Source organism: Aphis gossypii, chromosome 3, assembly GCF_020184175.1.
Source record: "Aphis gossypii isolate Hap1 chromosome 3, ASM2018417v2, whole genome shotgun sequence".
Taxonomy (NCBI): domain Eukaryota; kingdom Metazoa; phylum Arthropoda; class Insecta; order Hemiptera; family Aphididae; genus Aphis; species Aphis gossypii.
In genome coordinates, this window is record NC_065532.1 from 21214917 (window position 1) to 21238497 (window position 23581).

General features: G+C 31.5%; 1 long non-coding RNA gene across 1 annotated transcript in view; it reads right to left on the reverse strand.

Annotated features, from left to right (window-relative positions):
• Positions 1-657: 657 nt before the first annotated feature.
• Positions 658-23581, reverse strand: part of LOC114128488 (uncharacterized) — a 49494-nt gene continuing 26570 nt past the window's right edge. The window contains exon 8 of the long non-coding RNA XR_007605404.1: positions 658-1012. This is a non-coding gene — a long non-coding RNA (uncharacterized LOC114128488). The remainder of the gene's footprint in view (positions 1013-23581) is intronic.

Sequence of the window (23581 nt, forward strand, 5' to 3'; positions counted from 1 at the left end):
ACTATTGGTTCAGCTAATTATGTGTTTTATTTTATAACATTTCTCGTGAGTTGATTAATTTAAAGATATTTAGTAAAAGTTGTTTTTTATTTTTTTTTAAATCGATATTTTTTTTTTCACTAAGCAAAGATGAATTACTTTTCTATATGAATATATAATTATGTGCATTATGTATTACCTATATTATAATATATATACATCGATTGTCAAACAAATAATTGATGATTTTTATTTAAAAAAAAACCAAAGTTGATTAAAATATTTGTTTTTGTCTTATATTATACTACAATCTAATTAAAAAAAAAAAAAAAATAAAAAATCGAACATATTTTATTTCATTTACGAGCTATACAAAAATATTTTAATAATTCAGATGAAAACTACAGCTGAAACAATAATCTTATTTTTATACGCCAATATGAAGTTGAAATAAAAAATATGGTGTATAATATGATATAATATAGTTTCACAATCCTGCAGTACCTATCTGAGAACAAATTTTTATAAGTAACAGAATTTAAAACATTCAACGATCAATATACTTAATAAGATCATCTGTGTACAGAGTACACAATAATACACTTATACATGTATACATTTTTAAATCAATTCTTTTTTTATCAAACATTGGAATTTGAATCCAAAGTAGTTGGAACATTTAATGACAATAATTATTATGATGTTAATAATAATAAAAAAAAAAAATCTTAAAAGTAAATTCATAATATATCTACATCACCTGTAACAATATTTGCATTTAGACTTATTAAACGTACTGCCTTTGTACCCCGATCAATTCACTGACCGATACAAATGCGCACCCTCTCGTGTGCTGTTTGACCCTTCTTGTGTCAACCCAACCCTTTGACCTTTTAAAAAAAGTTAATTCTGTCGTTATTTCCATGTCCTAGCGGGTCACCGCTGCTGATATAGTCCTGAACAAATTGAAGGTGGTGGATGATTTCACATTACGCGCAATCCCCGTGTGTATTTGGTCATCGTTTGAAAAGACCTAAGAAAAAAAAAACAATATATCAGGACGATTGTGCACAAGAGGTATTGCCACAATAGGACCACATATAAAATTAATACTACATTTTGCACGTCTCAGCTGGTCCTTCCGGCAGCTCCTCAGCCGGTTAGTCCCACGATGCGGCCGTGGGGTAACTTTTTGAAATTATTTTTTTAAAAAATAACATAATGCAAGATTCTGTAACACCTTTTATGGAAAGGGTGGACAAAGTGAATAGATAAAGACGAACAATACGAACAATAATCGAAGGGTTTAACGTAATATACGGTTAAAATATTATTTTCATCGTTACGCAATAATGTCTATAATATAACACAATATATCATTCTATAATTGTATATAATATATGTATGAAGACATTTTTATTTAGTTGTTTTATTGATTCTTATTTCCATAATCGTATAATATGTATGTTAAAGGCCGAGTAGAAAATCTGTCGTACCTTGTCACTGGTGGACAATGTTCGATAATAAACATGATGTCGACGTGCCAAATGAAAAAAATATATATCTGGCATCTCTAGCTGTGCGTTCGTTACACACAATACCAAGTTGTCGATCAGGCAAAGGCAAAATGCACATGAAGGTATTTAAATTTAAACTGAATTACAATTCAACAAAATAATATAATGTAACTCAACCTGTCCTCTGTGGTCGGTAGTCATGTGATCAATGAGTGCGATAAAATCAAACGGCCGTTTCATTCGATTGTTTTTATAAATCACACGTTAAAGTTGTATCGGTCGTTAAGTCGATTGATTTGAAGTATTTTATCGACGATATAATATGATTGTAGAAACTCAATGGTATACATTTTATAGATTTCATAACCAAATCACCAATTTCCAACAACGTTTCATAAATAAGAATTACCTACCTACATAATATAGTCTGTAAACGTTTTTACAATATTATTTTTAACTATATTTTTTCATTTTTCTATAATACAGAAAAATATTAAAATACTTAAGAATATATAAATCTATACTCTACAGTAATCATTGCAGATTAGTCTGCTAGACGCTAGTTTTATTGTTAACATTGTGAGTGTTTAAATGGCCCAATTATTAAGCTTAGCACATAACATGTAAATAAATATTTCATTTCATTATGTATAATATAATAATAATTATTATAATTTTACATTTATATACGTTTCATAAAATCTTGTACACAGTAATAAATAAAAGTAGGTACCTAAAAGTTATGGAATTATTACATTATTTTATAAAATCGTTATTATTATTAAAAGTATATGTATCATATTGCATTTTTAGTTTAAACAACTACCTTAAAATAATCACCATCTTATTAAGTATGATATTAGTTATTAGACTATACATGTTTCTTAGTTGTATAGTGATTTCGTAATACTAAAAAGAAATGTACAAAACATATGATATGCATATTTTAATAATAGGACTAGTGAAGTAATAATGATATATTGGTATTAAAAACCTTAATATGGGCGGATAATTTGATTTAAATTAAATATATTATTCGTAAAAGTTTGATGTACCTATGCAGATTTCAGAAAATCGTACGTTTTAAAATAACTCATTCACGTATCATATTTTAATTTTTATAGTTAAATTTAAAAAAAATTATTAGCATTTGATTTTAAAGAAATAAACACGATTAGGATTCTGATGTACCACTTGATTTTTCTTATTATTCTTACAGATCACAGACATATACAAATACGTATCATAATATTAATTAGACAAAATACATTCATTATATTATATGTATTTACTAGTTAGTAACAGTATTAAATTATAGCAATATTTGAATTATTTACTCCTGTATAGCATATAGATATTTTATATTTTAAACATTAATGTGCTAATTCGTTAGTGACTTTAATGCCTAATAAAATACTAACTAAAGTATATTATATTATAATTTATAAATTATGAATTAAAAAAATAATCAAATAAATATAACACGCTTAATATTAATTTACATTTTTTTTCAACGACTTAACAAATCAATAATCTAATAGTCTAATGGTAGCGAGAATTTAATCAGAAATACAAAATGTACAAAATATAATAAACAATATTAATTTAAAATCAATTTAATGGATTAAAAAACAATAATATAGTATTAATTCACCTATAACAAATAGTACAGTTATTTATTAATTTGTTGAACGACATCCTGTGTAGGTATGTACTATGCAAAAAGTGACTAATTTTGCATAATTGACGTTGGACATTAAAATATCTAAAAAAAAAACACTATACACTTATAATAACCATATGATTATTAATCAGGATAGCGCGCCGAAGGTAATACTGTTTACTGAGAGTCGGAACTTCCGCACATTACAGCATAATGTTCTTGTTAATAAAACAATTATATTTATTTTATCAATATAATATACGTAATAAAATATAATAATTTATTGATTTATATATGTTTTATCAAAATATGTATAAATATAATATTTAAATGTGTGGCAAAAAAAAAAAAAAAAAGAATTAAAGGAAACAGATTTCTTAGTCGGAATCTTCCCCTCCCATTACTAAAAAAAAAAAAAAATACTAGCACAGCACAAACAATAATCTTGGTCCAGCCACTGGATTTTATTAAAACTATACTGCTATTCGTGTGATACGATTACGTGGGTCGTGCGCGAAAATAGTCAACGATTATTAATATTACACCGCGATGTTAAATTGACGCCTATTATAATATGTAATATGTATTGTACTATATTGTATTAATCGGAAAACCTGCATAGCGTGATGCTGTGCGCTACACATTTATTAATGTACAAAATACGTACAATGTGGATACTTATGCCAATATACGCATTTGTACACATGCATACCATATAATGCAGTATGCATATATTTGCAAATGCACATTTATATAATATATATATTTTTATGTTTACCTCCAGAGCTACATTGCATCTAATATGAGTACTGAGTAGGTACGGTGATGATACTCGTCGATGCTCAGATAGAAACTCATTATTTTCAATTCAGATAGTTATATACTCATTAGTAGGGCTGGGTTTTCAATTCAAAATAGGTTCGTCTTTTTTTGGTTAGTCTTATATACCTAATACTTTTCAAGTAAATAATGCGTTTCGTGTAAAGTGTGCAGATCCAAAACTGAAATTTTTATTTTATATTTTTCGACGTTTTTTTCATTTTCGGAACATTTTTTTAGCATTTTTTAGCATTATTTTGGTTGATTTCATGCATATTTGTTCAATGTACAATATAAATTCGTTGAATGTAGGTACAATACAAATTTAGCGTATTAGAAATATTATCTTAAGAGGATGACATACCCGCATGCGTTGTCTCCGTCTTAAAAAAGCGTAACATAGCAAATTTACATTCAGTAGATCACGTTTAGCTTATTATAAAACTTGATGGTAACTGGAGTGGTAAAAACATAATCTGTGTTCGTACGTTAGTTTATTATACTTCAATTTTTAGCAAGTTACGTCGTTACGCGTATATCGTTAATTAAAAGTGCTCATAACTCACTTAAAAACTAAATAATCGTAAAAAAACAACATACAAAAAAATATTATTTTCTTGATATTTATAAGTTATTTTCGTAGGTTTATCGGGGTTTTCTCTACATAATGTCAATCATTCGATTCATTTGGATTCAATTTTTACCTTATCTTTATTATTGACTGTGGAACGTTATTTTTTTTAAGAGTAAAGGCTTCGACAGCGAAAACCATTACCCTCCATAGGTTAACATTGCTAAAATTAAGAGTAGGTAGCTTGGTAGCTTAGGAAGTTAGAAATACTCATACAAAATTATATACATGAGAAAAAGTAAAAAAAAAAAAAAACAAGGGTATTTTAAGATTGTTTATAATAAGTTGGATAGTTAGGTGGCGTTAAAAAAGTTAAAGATTGCATCAGTGTTGCTGGTCTCCCCAAGCGCTTATCTTCGATGTTAAAGAGATGGTTTAAGATGTTTTATTCGTTGTTGTACCTACTTGGAAGTTGGCACAGTAGAGTGTGATATGTTCGATAGTCAATGATTGCCAATAGGTTACATCGATGGCAGGTTGGTTATTCGTCGTGGTTAAAAAGGAAATAGAGGGTGAGATATATAAGACTTAAATAATTATTGTGCCTTATTTATAAATTATCAAATTGTATATATGTATATGGCACTGTATACAGTAATTTTTGAGGTAAAATGCATTTATTGAAGTCATTTTGACTATTTTGAGAACATATTTGTATGGGTTTAAGAGAATTTAAAACCGGGCCCTAATACAAAATTTAACTACAATATCTTAATATAAGAGTATTATACTAAATAATATTGTTGTAATATTTATCATATGCAAATATGATTTACAGCCATATAATATTGTATAGTGCGTATGTATACGCATACGGCGTTTGAGAAGGGGGAGGCTAAATCTTTCCAGATATAAAATTAGATTCCATATTACCCGCACCTTTTTCACCTATTTGAATATGCGGGCATTTATTATACGCGCTTATAATTTTTTATAAAATAAAAAATATATTAATTAATAACCAAATTGAAGTTATTTTGTGGAACGTTTGTGATTATAATTTAAACGTCCATGTTATGCCCTAGATAATTATTATTCCAAGTCAATAATCTGTTAATAAAAAAAAATTAGATGAACATTTTGTATACCTATAAAATCTGGTTAGTGGCCTTATAGTTGTACCTTCTTCAAGCGTTGAACTGTATCTTCATGGATACACATTTTAAATATTCTATAGTTATAATGTTTCACCTTTACGATATAAATAATAATAAAGATCAATATTATAAAATAAAACAAGGTCTATAGTTCCTTTAAAAATAAGTCTATCGAGCTCTTTTTATGAAAACACATAAAATTAAAATACCATCATAATTATTTAACATCATCACTGAAGTGGCATAATTATATATACTATATAGGTATTATATTGTAGACTTTGGGAGTATGGTAATTTTACACCGAAATTACATTTTAAATGTATACTCGTATACCATATGATTATGGGGTAATATTTCATATATATTTACATGTTATTGTTATATTTAAATTATTTAATTGTATTTCAAACTAAATTCAGACATTTCAGAAAAACCACTCAGGCTGTATAGTTTTTTTATTGCAACCTATATATGTTTCTTGGTGATAAAACATTATATTTATTTATCATGTCACTCCGGATCCCGGACGAATCCATATTGGTTTTAAAAAATAAGTGAATCGTGATAAGTGCCCAACATACCGCAATATAATATCTTCTCTAGTTTTTACAGTATAGTTGTGTTTTTTTAAATTATACAAAAATATAATTTGTATCTATAGATAATAGATATTGTTCTATCTCATTATTTTTGTATGATTGACACTTGACACAAAAAGTACTAAATATTTACTACTTTTTGATATCACTATATAATTAATTATACCATGTTTTGATATAGACTATAGAGACTATAGTGTGATCTTTTGATTTTACACTATATATAGTGTAAAAAAACTAAACTTGAACAATAGGACTACATAATGGTTGTTTTGTGAATTTTCATTATAAGTGTATTGATAAATATAATAATAATTAAACCAACCTATGCCTATATAATAGGTAATATAATGTATATTAAAAAAAAAAAAAATAAATAGATTTGGCACGTTTTGGTGCTGATCTGACAACGTTATGATCGCTATAATACTCTATATGCTTAGAGTCTCGACGATCCATTATTCTTCGTTCAACTTTGCTCACCACATTATAGCTATATTATTCCCGTAACCGAACAATTTATAATATTATGACGACGCACGATAAGCCAGCAACGAGGACCCGTCATTCCTATAATAATTAATTAATATGTCATTCCGTGCACGCATATATCATGTACAATTTGTATTTGATTATTGGATATAGATATAGGTACCTTTAATAATAATATATAATGTGTACGCGTAAGTTATCCGTACTTTGGGCCGCAGCCCGTTTTGTAATGAAATAAATAAAATGAAATATTATTTATGGATATTATAACCGCTTATAGGTAGGTACTTTACTTCGTATCTATTTACTCTCCCTCTCTCTCGCTGCACTCACGTCACATTTTCATATATACTAAACGCGACACACGCGGGCGCAAACACATAATATTATAATATATATATAAGTACATATATATATAAAAAGCATATGCGGCAGCTCTCGAAACCCGTTAGAGGGCGTCCGGTACGGATTTATTGCCATTTTTTTTTCTCTTCTTGCACACACACACAAACACGACATAATGTGTGCAGTATTCGTATAATATGTGCCCGCCGAACGATATCCCCACCCCAAAATACCGCCCTTCTGCCCCGCCCCGCCGCAGCCGGATCCGTTTTTCCCGCGGCCGTGTGGTTCGGCGTTCTCGTGATGGTGGGAAGGGGGAGGGCGATACTGCCGGCTGCAGTGCAGTTTAACTGATATATATTATAACGCACACACATAAAGGTAAAAAATAAGTATATACAAATAATATATATAATATATGTGTGTGTGTGTGTGTGTGCAAGTATATAAGTTTATATACGTACGGTCTGTCGGTCGGTCGTCGTGCACACACGGATGCAGACACTATCGGGGAAGGACGCCGGCCGGTCGCCGCCGCCGCCGCTGCCGCCGTCGCAGACGACGACGACGACGACGACGACTACGACGACGTTCAGTCCGCTCCGACGTACGTGACGGTTCGCGTACCCTGCGCGAGCGCAACTCTCGCACATACGACGACGACTTTATAGTATATTATAATATATTATTATAATTTATAATCACGCTGCCTCCGTGCGTTATAAAATGTACACATAATATATACGTCTTTCGGCTAACTCGGGACACGAGTAAAACCGAATATGCGCTCGTGACCGCATCGCACTCCGTTATAATATATAAATATGATACGCGAAATAATAATGTTATAAATATATATATTATATTTATTATACAGCATCGTCGCCGTTTGTGCGAGACACGACATAAAATTATCATTATTTTACGATTTTTATCGAGCACATCATATCATTATTATACCGCACAGTAATATTATAATATTATAAATATATTAAAATATAAATAACAATAATAATACGTACGACTTACGGACGCGTTTGAGTTTTCTTTACGGTTTTTTTTTTTTTTTTTTTAACATTCGTCGTCGCCGCATAATGTCATGTCGTCGTGACGCAATAAAAAAAAGGATATTTTTTTATTTTAATATTCTATACCTATATAGGTAGGTATAGTCCTATCGTTTTTCAAACGACTCCGATCGGGCGTTCAAGTCTCCGCGCGAGAAAAAAAACAGATGACAGGCCCGTCACTGCTGCGCGCCTTGCAGAAGCCTACAAACCCGTGCTATAACCTACGTGAGTATATATATTTTTGTCTCGTCAATATTCTTATTATTATTAGATTAATGTATTTTGAAAAAACTTTAACTGTCAATTCATATTATGTATTTACACAACGTGTATAACAAATCTCAAATATACTATTGAGGTATAAATGCATAATACGCATATACCACGTTATTCACATTAAATATGGTAACATGGTATCTATACCTATGGGTATGACTTAGTATATTATTAATATAAAATACTAATAAAATAAACTTGGACTTTATTTCTTGCAATCATAACACTGTGAATACAGGGCAGTAAGAAAATTTAACATTAAAAACAATGAGAGTGTTATTATAATATAATTACAACACCGCTCGTCGGGTTGAATATCTTATTATACGTTTAATATTGTAATAAATCCAAGTTCGATTAATCGACGTCATAGATTAATATTTAAGTTTGTTATTTAACTCAGAATATTTTTTCTATAATTATGCATATAGGTATTATGCTACCCAGCTTACACTTGCATACCACAATTTATTTTTTAGTAGTTTGAAATTATATATTTTATGTGTGACAAACTCTGATGGTTCACCTTTGATAAATCTATTGTTATAATTATTAATAAATACAAACAATGAATATTACAAGAATAATCTTTATTATAATTTACAAAAATTCTGTTGTTTATATAATAATATTATAGTAAAGAAAAAACATTTTCATTTAAAATGCATTGGCTTGCATTTGATTTTTATTTACTGACGTCGTTAATCTACGGATAATCGTTTTTAAATAACATACATCATTCATGTTTTAAATTACACGAAGGACTCTTTTATGATTTTTTTTTATTCAATAATTTCAATCATTTATTTACAAATAAATTTCAATTAAACCTTTAAAGGTCAATGAAATGTATATTTTGTAATCGCGTGGGTATACCTATACACTGCATAAATTATATAAATAGCATCATAAAACTGTACAAAATTAATTCGAATTAATTATTTTAACCCTAATAACAATAAACACGATATTTGCATGAATATAAACACTACTACATCCATACATATTTATAAGCACGTGTTATAAAAATTTTAAATTCAATTTTTATAAATTTTATTGGTTATAATATATTACAGTTTTAACGTTAATGTTAATTTTATTACTATATAGCTTTTGAAATTGAAACTAGAGTTTTATTAATTGTACTCGTATATTTATTATTACCTATATATTTGAGTTTAAGATTTCACACATTATGTAATATATTTTTATTCAACTTTAATATGACTTATCTACAATTTACAAAACTTAAAATTGTACTTTCCAACCTGATTTTATGGTATAATGTAAAAATAAGAATACTTTTAAGATTTCTCTTGAAAATAATTATAAATTTCTTGATATGATAACATTAGCTCAAGTTTTATAATATTAGCTGCTTTTAATATCTAATTATACTCATTTTGCTTTTATATAATACTATATTCACGGAGGTATTGTTTAATTTTGTGTAAACTTCAAATGAGTCGACTTTTTATACTATACATAGGTATACCTATTATCTACGTTATTTAATAATAACCTGCGATTTTTTTTTTCATTATTTATTTTCTTTAGTTACATTCCATTATAATAATATATTATATAATTCGTTTATTCGATGACAGATTGTGGTCAACCAATTCACGTGGACTGTTGTGTATTTGACCATGACTTTAACATTTTTTGATAACCCCAAAAACCAGGACGACATTTTTCTCTACGCACATTATATCTGACTACGTTTGGTTCACTGGTAATCATTTTCCATCATGTGTTTATCGTACAAAGAAACCGACCAAACAAGTTTCCATGTTACAACAAAGCATTTACAGAGTGTAATCGAATCAAATAGATATTTTCGGGTAGATAGGGAAAAGGTGTATTAACATTGTACACGTATAAGTATTAAGTATGATAAATTAAAATATATTATAAACTGACTTTAATTAGAACGTCGTTAAAAACAAAATAAAAATATAAAATAATATTTTAAAATTCGATCAGTGTAGTCATGTATAATATATCAGTGCATAATTATTATTTATTATGAATTGAATTTGAACGAACATATTAAACAAACTTTATTTTTCCCAACACATTGTCTATGATGTTTATTTGCAAAATATCACACGTGGAGTTTTATTCTTATACAAATTGTATATACCATATAATAATTAAGTTAGAACTGTCAGATCATATATTTTAAATCTGTATCAGAGTAAATTTTTTTGTAATTATATATTTTGAGCACTGAAAGTGTTGCTGATTTAATTTAAAGTAGTCGGTAACGCTCGTGTTAATCGAATTCGACGTTTGTTTAGTTTAGACATATTATCACTAACTTTCTCATACCCGGGACAACTTAACTATAACAATAGTCAATGCTCATTAACCAAAAAATACCAAAAAATGCAATTTAATATGTATTTTTTGAGTTGTATATCTAAACATCACCAAAAACAGCTCACAAACACTTCGAAGAGGAAAAAACTAGATTTTTTTATGTTTTTGGCTATACGTGGTTGCGAGTGTTTGCGGCCCCGGATATTGTTGTAATACAGCAAACCTACACTGATTTCAGTATTTTCGGAAGATCGAAAAATACGATTTGAGATTCAATTTTTGTAGATGTCTATACAAACCCACAACGATCAACATCTTTCGCGTAGAAATGTCTGCTGTGTTTGTAATAGTCACTGTAGCGGCGATATAATTCTCAACTACCTGCTATGCATCAATATATATCATATCATTATAATATGTAATGCCATCAAAAATATATAAATTTATAAATTGTAGTTCGTCAGTAATTGCTACACTGCATTATAGTATAGTGTCTGCCGACGGTCTATACCACTATAATACGTACTGTCACTCTCCACGTAGGTACACGCCTGACAAGATTATAATTTACAATAATATAATATGTTATATGCATTAATTTAATCAAATAATGTCAACGGATTCACGTCGTGCCGATCGTGTTGTATGGAATCGGTCTGACGCTAAGTGCATAGTACCTATACACAATATTATTATTACCTATGTGTGTTTTGTTTACGGTCGATGTACAGGTCTCTTTTATCGGACTACAGCATTATAGTGTTAATCCTCGATTAAAAACTCGCTTTTGATTCGGTTCTGACGGTTCTGTAGACGAGGATTTCGAATTTTGACATCATTACGTATATACGCTATAATAATAAAATAATATATATATTATCGTGTGCATTATTTTATAAATATATAGGTACACCCACACGATGATAAATGCCTACGTGCGTATGTTTATTTCATAAACCGCATTAAAAACGGTCCTGACGGGTTCGAGATGCATTTAATCGTACATCAACAACAACAACAATAATAATAATTACCTTAACGAAACCGTCGGCCGATCAATTAAATCCTGGATATATCGTACATACCTATATATATATATATATACGACTAGACGGCGAGCGGAAATCTCGGCAAACTTCGGGCCGCAGGAAGTTTTAAGCGCCATTAAACTTCTTATCGGCATCGAGAACAGTATAAATTTACGTCCCGTGTCCGGTGCGCGCGTATCTCGCAATAATAATTATTATCAAACGTGTGCGGCGCGAGGGCCTTCTAATCGGCGTCGCTCGGTTTTGTCGTCATTATAATTAATTGAACGCCATGACGTGTGCGTTTATGTATAAATTAAATACCTACAATAAGTTTTCAGATTCTTATTCTCTTTTAATCGGTTATCTTTTTTGCTTTTCTCGTATCGCGGCGTCCCATTTATAAGTTTTCCCGTTCGAGAGACGGCTCAGACTTGTACATATTATACTATATTGCAGCCTATATACAGCCACGAATGTTATATAACTTATAAGATAATAAAGCAGCATTTGCGGTCGCTGTATGATTCCCGACGAAGGCGACTCGTTTATCGCGTAGGTAGTATAATTATTTGACTAAAAATAACTTACCTGTCTAATGACGTTTTTTAACTCTAAGAATTACACTGACCAAGTCGTTGGATTATAACAATTTATATACATATACCATACACGTTCTGATGTAAAAGCATATTTAAAACTAACACATTTATTTTTTATTTTTTTTTTTTTACTGAGGAATGTCGATTAACTTAATGAGTAGCGGTATTCATCATAAATATCATACCTATTTCCTTCCTTAAAATAATTAACAAACCTGCTTGTACATTTGTACTATCTATCAGTGGGTTGTAGTAATATGTATATACCTACCATATACACAAATTAGTTTTAAATTCTGTTTTTTGGGGTTTTAACGAAAATGCTGTAAATATTATATTGCTCTAATGCTCTAACAATATTATTAAAAATCATAATAATGTACAATATGTACAGTAATCGTTATTAGTTCCTTAATTTATTATTTCAACTAATTTATGTTGAGTTTATTTCTGACAAATTTTACTTCATTCGGTTAAAAGTTACTTTTCCATTCATAAGTGCTTAAATTATACTTGATTTTAATATTATTTTGTAAAACAATGCGACAGAAACGATGAAAATAAAATACTATTAAACATATAACACAAATCGCATGCGTAATATGCAGATGATTGACGAATAGGATTTATGTGAAAATTTACACTTTGAAACGTTTAATTATAAATAAAAGAATGAACACAAAAAAACATATATAATATATTAAGTGTAAAATAAGTTTTTTATATGTATAATTTATCATATAATATATTTATGTATATGAATAAAAATATAAACCGAAAGCAATTTTAGTTACTTGAGGTATTTCTTAGCGTGATAAGTTACAATCATGTTTTCCACTGAATTATAAACGCAGTGCCCGACCTCTCTCAATTATTGCTTTTCTTCGGAAAAAAAATTATTATGTTATTAATTATCAAATCGTACAAGACGTATCGTGCTATATTATGTTTTATGTATACATTGTCAACTGCCAAGACGATGTCGTGTGAATCGCGTTATAAGAGTGTTGAAAATGAATCAAACGAAATTAAAAATAATTTATTTAAGTCGTTCTCGACTATCGTATACATCATAATATAATATCTAAAACACATAAGTTATAGCTGCGTTGTTTCTTATTCAATTTGTTCTGCTATCGAGTAAAACACAGCACCTATATACACAACGTATAATATGCATATTATAATATAATAATAATATATAAGACGATAAAAATTCGATCACATATTTCTTCAGTTGCGTGTTCGCTATTAAAACGTGTGTACGCAATAATTAATATATTATAATATAATATATAATGTCTACCATTAACCATTGATAATTTTTTTTTTTTTATTTTTATCGTTTCAGATTAGTTTGATCAATGCCACTTGCGGAGAACACCGACTGTACTTACCGACGGTAAGTACTTTGTGTATATAATATACTATTACAATTAGTTATGTTTGCAATATCTAAACTCTAAATGTCTTTTGCTGAAAAAAAAAATTGACAGATTATACAATTATTATACGAAGTTTATTTGCATTGGCTTATATTTATTTAAGTTGACGTCGTTGTCTCCGTCTAGCACATGTACGTCATAGCGAAAATGCGTTTACCAGCTACAAGAGTGTGCTGTTAGTTTTGATATTAGAGTCAATTTACTTATTATCAAACTTAAAGGTTAAGATATTATCTAAAGCCTACGTAGCCTTTTATTGATATTATTATTCTTAAGTGAGTTATAAATTTATAATTAGGTACATAAATTATTAAAACTTTAAAATGCTCTTAATTCGCTTAAAACTTATAATAAAAGCCTACGAAAGACCTCAATAATAATATTATCACCTTTAAGTTTGGTAATAAGTGAATTGACTCTCATATCAAAACTAACAGCACACTTTTGAAGCTGGTGAACGAACATTTCCTATGTCGTACATGTGTAAGATGGAGACGACACATGCGGATACGACGTCCTCTTAAGTTTTAAAATCTAGTAATTTAACTACATAACCGTCGCATGCTATCTAATGTATACGTTTTGAAAAAAAAAACTAAGTTAAGTCGATTCGATTCGGGAAAACTATAACAAACTATAACAGTACAATAAAAATCACATCAAATCGGTCCATTATTTAGACGTCATAGACTATATACAGTACACGAAAGTAATAACTGTACCTTTAACTATTTTATATTAATATTATTATTATTTTCTGCGTATTTATGCATTTTTTTCTTTTATAGTGCCCTACCCCTCGATAGAGTACAAGTGCTCGTTATTATTTTGCATTTTTCTTTCTCGATAAGCAGCACACGCGCGGGGTGGCGGTGGGGAATCGGAAATTAATATTTCAACCGTGTGCGATCGTCTTACGCGCACACACTGCGGCCGCCCATATTCCGGCGACGGTTGTTAACGGTAGCGTATTTTACAATCCTCATCGATGGGTAGTGCCTACTCGCAATACTCGGGTACCTACGGTTACCTATACCGCGGTATTAACGTAACACAACAATAATTCATCGAACCACGCGATACATATGATTTCCATCGCTCATGCATATTATACGCCCGTCAGTCATATTCCACGAAATACATTAAGGAGCTAATGACTCCGGCGGAGCAGCTCACTGAAACGGAGGTATAATTATTATTATAACAGGTGTATGTATATCTATGTATATATATATAAGTATATGCCGTCTAATTGATGAGCTACTGTGGAAACAAGTTAATAAATTTGTAATTTCCAGTTTATTATTACTTTTGTTACTCGACGTTTAAATTGCAAACCATCTCGTCTCGATATAGCTGGTACCGCCGCTACCATTTATTAATACTAATTGATAAATAAAAAGCACCCAGATTATTGTACGTATATATTATTACGGATAGCAATTATTATTGTGTATCGCATATTCCCCGTACAGGTACGCGTTATAATATATTATAAACGATTAATATGCAATGCAAACACGTGAGATTGCGGGTAGGTATTCCGTTTAGCACACCCGGACAGCCGTTTTTATGAAATCGCTTTCATCTCGACCGCGAAATACGCGTATAAAATACACTAATAGGTATAATTGATATCAAAAAAAAAAATGCATCTATGTGGTACCTAATCATAATCTTTTACGTGTTCTATATACGCGTGTGTGGTGGTTAAAAACTATCGCGCACATCGGACTTATAAATATTATACGATAATATTCGAATACACTTTATAGGCAGAAATTAAACGTACATTGTCAACGTACACTTCATCTTTTAACAGATGTCTCAAATCGTTTATGCCAGATGCACTGCTGCTTATCAATAAGTTTAGACGACGGCCGGCAATATTTTATGAATAAAATAAAAGACGCAAAATAAAAAAACTGTGACAACATTAGGTAAATACCCTAGAATATTTTATCGTTTCGTACCATATTGGTAATGCGCATATTTGATATTATTTCATATATATATATTTTATGCCGACTGATCCAACATATCGATATTATACGTACCCATATATATATAAATATAATATATACCGTACGAGTGCGCGCTCCATTACGGGGTATATATATGTACAAGTGCGTTGACCTTTGTCGACGATTTCCTATTGCATAACACGGCATAGAAATATATCCTTTAAACCAACTCAAACTTGAATGGGGTAGGTCGAGAACAACTCTGTCGTCGAGAGGCCGTATATATTTCGATATATTTTATAAGTCGCGATGTAGATTCTTTCGACCCTGCACTCGTCGTATAATTATATCTTACCCGTAAATGCCTTTATATCCTGTAAGACTAACAAAACGCAGACATTTTTCCTGCCACTCGACATTATAATAATATATGTAAAATAAAGTACAGATTTTCACAAAAATGTATCATAATTTTTAATAAATATATTAAACGAAATCGGTTATTCGATGATTATATTAATGAATCTGGTACATAATATTATATGCTTATTGTACGTCCTAACTCTCCTAACTCAAAAAATAATTTTGATTTAATTTATTATTATTTAATACCAAGGTAAGCAAATCATGCTGTTATCTATATGTATTATTGTTAACAGTAAAATAACTGTTCTGTGCCCCAACTTTTAGGTGTGTTATATATATTAATAAATAATTACCGAATACTTAGGTGTGGTGTGTGATTGTTATTAAAATATTTAAAACAATTGTAGTAGAAGCCGCCAACGTGTATTATGCATACAGAGATGTTAGCATTTTTCAATGGCCGAGTCTATAATCGAGTTGAACTCCATATCATAATGATAAATTATATCCATAATATGCATATCAGTATAATCATAGATTATTAAGTATACCTATTTAATCTATAGTAGATATATATATATTATAGTACGTCAATCGCTACTCGAGCATTTGAGTATAGTTTAGGTTAATATACGAATAGAATAAACGTGACGAACGAAATAAGGTTTCCCAAATGAGATTGAAAATGACGCGTCCGGTTCGGCAAAGCTCCGAAGGTCGTCGAGTACGAAAATATTATGATATTATGATAATGTTTAAGAAAATTTGTGGGACAACGATCGTAGGTATACAATCATAAATTTATATCACTCAATAAAGGTGTAGTCGGATCGATTATATAATGTATTATTTATGTTAAAAACCGTAGTACCTATACAGTATACGAATATACAAGCCACTCCGCGAATCGTAAACATTATTTATCTTTGTCATCCCGAAATCTCGAGAATTATTTATTCTTATAAATCGTCTTTATTCCGGTGCGTTTTAGCATTTATTAATTTCGTTACTAAATTTTAGTGCCAAGAATATCGAGATATTTATTTTATCAGTGTTTGAATAAATAAATAAATCAAGTACCAAAACAAAAACAATAAATAATGAATTAATTTTGTAAGATTCGATAAAAAAATTTTTTTACATTGAACAACATTTTTACTGTAGGTACTATTGTTGTTGCTTAAAAATGTGATAAATTTAAGTTTTTAGGCGAAAGAGAGAGCTTCAGCAGGTATGATCCCTCTCCTACAATGAAAATCTATTTCGGATAACAAATTAAGTCTAAAATACGCCACTGCCACAACCCTAAACGGGATCATTATTCACGAGTCACTCACAAAAAAAAACTCTCATAGAAGTAGGTACTCGACTGATCGTTGTGTTATGTAGTTAATGTAGTTGCACTATTATACTATGAATTTTCGTATGCGCCGATTGTGTATACGAATATAATATATTGACAAAAGTAGGTACACTAATAAAAAAAACACAATTAAAATTATATTTAACACTATATTGCTGATTTGTTCTATTGCAACGACCGCATCCAGCGATCACCGCTGAAGAGCTCACTTTTGTTCTCGTCTAGGTCTATTGTATATTGCAGCTTAACCTAGTTTCTGCTTTACTACATATTAGTGTTTAGTCTTCTTTGACTTACCGATCGGTAATGAAGTCGACTTCATGCTAAATATTGTTATATATTACACAAAAAATGTTTTCTTAACACAGTTAACAGTTTTAATTCAATAACAATGTTTATGCATTATGCAACTACTGCAGTGTTAACGACATATTATTATATGAATCTTCACTTTAGATACAGACACGCATATATATAATATATACATACATTATTCTCGATACGACGGTGTATAATAAACTCGCGTAATATACATATATATAGTACATACCAAATGCGTTTGCGGCGTCATATTCGTATAGATCGTATTATTATTATTATATAGTCAGCGAGCGCTAATTTAAATACAACAATGCGATCGTATAATAATATCTGTGTGCATATTATAATATTTATATCCGCGTGCAGACTTTTCGTATAATGCGCTACACGCGCAAAGTCGAATATATAATTGATGGTAGGAATACGTCCGGGTTTAGTCGTGCACGTTACGCCGCGACCTGCGTTGGAACCATATTATATACACATCATATATACACATAATATAATATCATTAATATATTATATATTATTATTATTATTATAAACGACGATAAAGTATATACATATAATATCATAACTCAGTACACGTACAGAGTGATTCACTGAGCACGGTCGTTCCCTTTTTTCTTCAATACCGCAGTTATTCGAAATCTGATTTTTGGAATTTTGAAATAGTAGGTATCTATACTTAAAGTTCGTAGTTTAAAATTCTTGTAAATGTTCGTACTACTGAGAAAACGTCCTGCGAAGTCACGAATTTTCGTCTTCAAAACGAAAACCCCGTCTTCTACAGTAAAAATGTTTACGTGATTAGAATCAAAACTTGAAAAAGTACCTAGGTTTGGAGATACTTAACACTGTATTCGCTAAATAGAATCAGCTTTTCTGTCGATTCCAGTGGTTTTCTACGAGTGTAATTACGATTACCAGTACCGGTGCTATTTATCAATATTATTACGCCGTTTACATCTATGTGTAATATATACGTAGTTATAATATACGCTCTGTACACCACAATCATGACTACGATAGTGTATAAAGTGCGAGCCTGTCGTCGCGCCTGCGTATGTACTGCTATGTGTATAAATGGGTTCGGGTTTCCCGTCGTCTATATTCTCTCATCCCGTTGACCGCCCACGCTTTCACAACTCCGGTCCACCGGACGCAACCACCTGTATATTATATAATAATATTGTGTGGACTTGGTGCGATAAGCGTGCGACGGTATATATACCTATATATACTGCAGTTGGCGTTGTGGTAGTTTGTACATACACTCGCGTCGAGTTCGCAAGTACTTTTGTGTACGTTTAAACACACACACAAACACATTACTTATATATGCGAGTACGCTAGCGGAGGCCTCGCCGCCGACCGTGTGGTCCACATAACTCTTTCTGCTCCGTGTGCGTCTGCAACGGTGTCTGTCCGTCTGCGCGCCGCTCGAGATTAGTCGGCACCGGCAAAATATATTATACAGGCATATCATGTGCACTAGCCCCGTAGACGAGATATCGCCGTGTGCGTAGTGTGAGATCGAGTCCCACATCGTGTTTATTATTCCGCGATTTGCCGGTGCTGTGCCTATAAAATATAATATGTGATTCGTCAATATATACTATATAATATACTATAATATCGATCGAACCTCGCGACCATCGTCGATCCGTATTCGCTTTAAGTATGATATAATATAGTCTGCCCATCGCACGCGAGTATGATTAATCAGTATTCGAAGGTATATTATTTAAATTGCACCCGATGCCGCGATGCAGAGCAATATGCCCGAGTCTTTGAGAAAACGTGTGGTGTACGTCTATACCGATGGATTATCGCAGAAACATCAATCCGTCAGTGATGCTTATACCGTCTGAAAGTTTCAAAAAACTCAATTTGGCCCGAGTCACAGACGAAAAACGTAGAATTTAAACCATCGTTGCGAAGTTAAAAAATCGCGCGTTCTAGAAAATTTTATAGTGTATATTACTTACACGTCTATTTTTTTTTATAACTGTTATTGTGCAACGACGTTCTCTTAAAACCGGAAATAATTTTCTAAAAATAAGTGTAATTTATCCATGAGAGAGATAACTTCCACATCTCGGATCTTGTTTTTCCCCCTTCAGATTTGAGCTATGAAAGGTCACACTACGTGTTTTAATTACAAACCATAATTAAAACTAACAATGTTATTATTTTTTTATTTCCACGCTAAAATGATTATCATTAAAATCGCAATTCATAGTATAATAATAACAATGCAATTATATAACATGTACATATTGTATATTCATTAAATCTTGGGTTTTTTGACCTATGAAAATTTATTGATAGAAGACAATAATATATTATATACATTTTCCCACATCGTCTCACTTTGCGCTATACGGAAAAAAACGCATTAAGTAGTACAGAATTTCTAACTTAACATTTAGGTTTCGATTTTCGGTGACTACCTGTTCAATGGTGGTATTGAAGAAAGGTGATCTCTCCTTTAAAACTTCGTTAGTCCTTTTTAATATTTAAATATTAAAAAATAAAAAACGTGTGTACGACAATCAATAATAGTAAACATTGTAAAAGTTTTAGAATTTATAACAATAATAAAAGATAAAAGCTTACTCTCGGGCAGTCTTCGGTAAGGAAATTATACGATCGTATAAGAACGTACACGCTTCATGCACTGCAGCCATCCGTAGTCGGGTAAATCGAACGCATTAGTTTATGGTCATCGTATTTTATAGATACGTATCAGCGAACATGTAAACCGTCGTGACTGACGTTTATTTCATAACTTGACTAAATATGTAATAACACATATATTATTATCTTACAACAATCGAATTGTATTTTACGTTATATATAGTGCACTATACATAATACAGTACTATAACATATTATTATAGTTATTATACTATTTGTTAAAACGTTTATAGCTCTTACCTATATATTGCTGTTTTGACTTGGACGAGTTGAAATGCGAATGTATTATATGAGTAACGAATGACGATGTGATGTATATGTAACTCTCCGCAAGACATAAATTGTATTGGCTAACATTATTTTACTTTTCTAAAAGTACGTCGTACGCATATTGTTCAGCAATGCGAAAACAAAACAAATAAATCCGTCGGAAAAGTCTCCTTTACACGATGTTTATTATCTATATAATATATTATAATACTCACATCACATAAATATTGTTTGCGAAGACGTTACCTATTTTAAGTCTTTTTTACATTCAGCACCTTCTATATACCGCGTATAAATGGTCATTCAGTGGTATACGTGTACCAAATGTACCAAATTTCCGAACCATCCTGTCGGATAGACTTATTGGCACTCGCATAAACATTTTCTTTAATATTACACATTATATTTAATACGAACATTACAATAATTGCACATCTGCAGCGAACGGACAGCGGAAATTCGACGATTGACGAACTTCACAGTAACGCAACTTTTGCGGACGGAATAAATATGAACAACTGTCAAATAGTATATTATGATGAATATAGTAACTTACTGTGAGAGCTTAAATCAACTACTCAGTTCTGCTTCTGCATAAAGGACCTGCAGCTATAGGTAATATGATTGCACGCACATATTTACGTATATAACCGATGGTGTTCGAAAACTGGTCGTCGATGTAAAAATCAATAAGGAATAACTGCAGTGTAGTAGTAACACGAGCATATAAATACAATGAAACGATTCGACAGTCGATAACATTACAGCTGTGTAGCACGGGAATAGGAAATAATAGTACCTATACACAGTATTAAGTATGTTATACGCTCGTGGGCTTACGGGAAGGATATTGGCTTTTTTTTATTATTAATTTATTAACTCGTGGAATAACGAAAAATCGATTCCTATACAGATCGATATCGCCGACTCGTCCGACGTGTGTATAAAAATAATTATGTGGAAAATTGACGATATTTTTGAAATCGGCCATAAGCACTCTTTCGCCCACGCAAAATTTCTACGCTCGCCGGTCTTCGGGAGGCGGTGGCATCGTCGTCGATCGCTTTATACTGCAATACACTGGGTATACCTGCACGTAGGTACATAATTAGGCGCACAAACAACATTAAAGCCTGCATTTTTAACAATCTAAAGACCCGATAAAATTGGAAAATCGGTTTAAATAAATATTTATAGTATACAGTCTTCCCGACGTTGTAAATATCATAGCTAACGAACGGTTAATATAATATTATAAAGGATTCTGAACCCTATGCGTTTAAATATTCTTTAAGAACACGAATATTTTTTATCTTATTCCGTACAAAATATGTGTTTTACGATACCGGATGTACGTATATGCGTATAGTACGTTGTTTTGTATTTAATCATGAAAACAAATTAACAATATTATAATGTATAATAATGGCTCGTCTATGAATTCATGACGATTGCGACGCGGTTACACAGCACACCCTTTTTGGTATTCAATCATATAGTAAATTACAGTAGCGCGTAATCTTTAAAAATCCCAAAACGTACTATAGGTGCAGTCTGTGATTTGCAGCGGTTAAAATCTCGTATTTCCAAATTCGAAAAACAAAAAAATTAGCATCCGTGCATTAAGCGAACACACACACACACACACGTATTATATTGTGTTATTTTAACTCGTGTTTAAAACGTTTGTGTTAAATATCGCGGGAACGCATAAATCGGTAATTGTTTTCTACGTATTTTACTAATTTTTAAATGTACCTACGCGTCGTCGTTTCCAAGCCCCGTCCGATAACTTAACAATATAATAATATTATACGTACGATGTACTACGTACAGGTATAATAACATATTATAACGCTCGACGACTACGACGACGACGACGACGACGACGACGACGATATCCTGTCGACAACCTTATTATAATATCGTACGCGCGTAGGTACCTACGTATTATTATAATTCGCGTCTCATCTATACGCGTATAATAACAGTGTTCGGCACGTCCGATTATCATTCTGCCGTACATGCATTTATTCAAGTCATACATTACAACGTAATCTCGTAAAGGCGCACGCCGCTGACGAGTGGAGTTGCGGGTCGGAGAAACGCGCTTACAGAGTCGTCTCGTCCGCAAACTCGCGGTCGACCGGGCGCGACTTACGTCCCGCAGCCGCATTCCATCAGGTCGGCGCTGTGAACGCGATCGGTCGGGACCGATTTATAATCGCATCGACGATTCCGCGCGCCTCGACGTCATAATATAATAACGTTTCGACGGCAGACCGTATTATTATTATTATTGACGTGTCGTCGTATTGCATTATAATATCGTTGGTCCGTTCGCGTGCGATTCGCGACGGACGTCGGCAAAGGGGTTTCAGAGGAGACAATCCGTCAGCGAAACCCCGAGTCCACGCGGTTAACAACCCCGCCGCTATATGTACACGCGCGACATTCGTCGGCAGAATTGTATCGAGTCCGTAAGCATATTATATAATGTGTGTAATATTTAATCTGCCCTTCGAAACCCGTCGATAGGCGGCAATAGATTATTATTATATTGACGCTGAAAACGCATATAAAAGGTGTCTGTGCCTATGCGCCTGTGTGCGTACACCGCAGACTAGGTATCTGGTATACGTGACAAGCCGTTGAGCGCGTCAAAAACCTGTTTTTTACTATACATTAGTGGAACACGCGGAT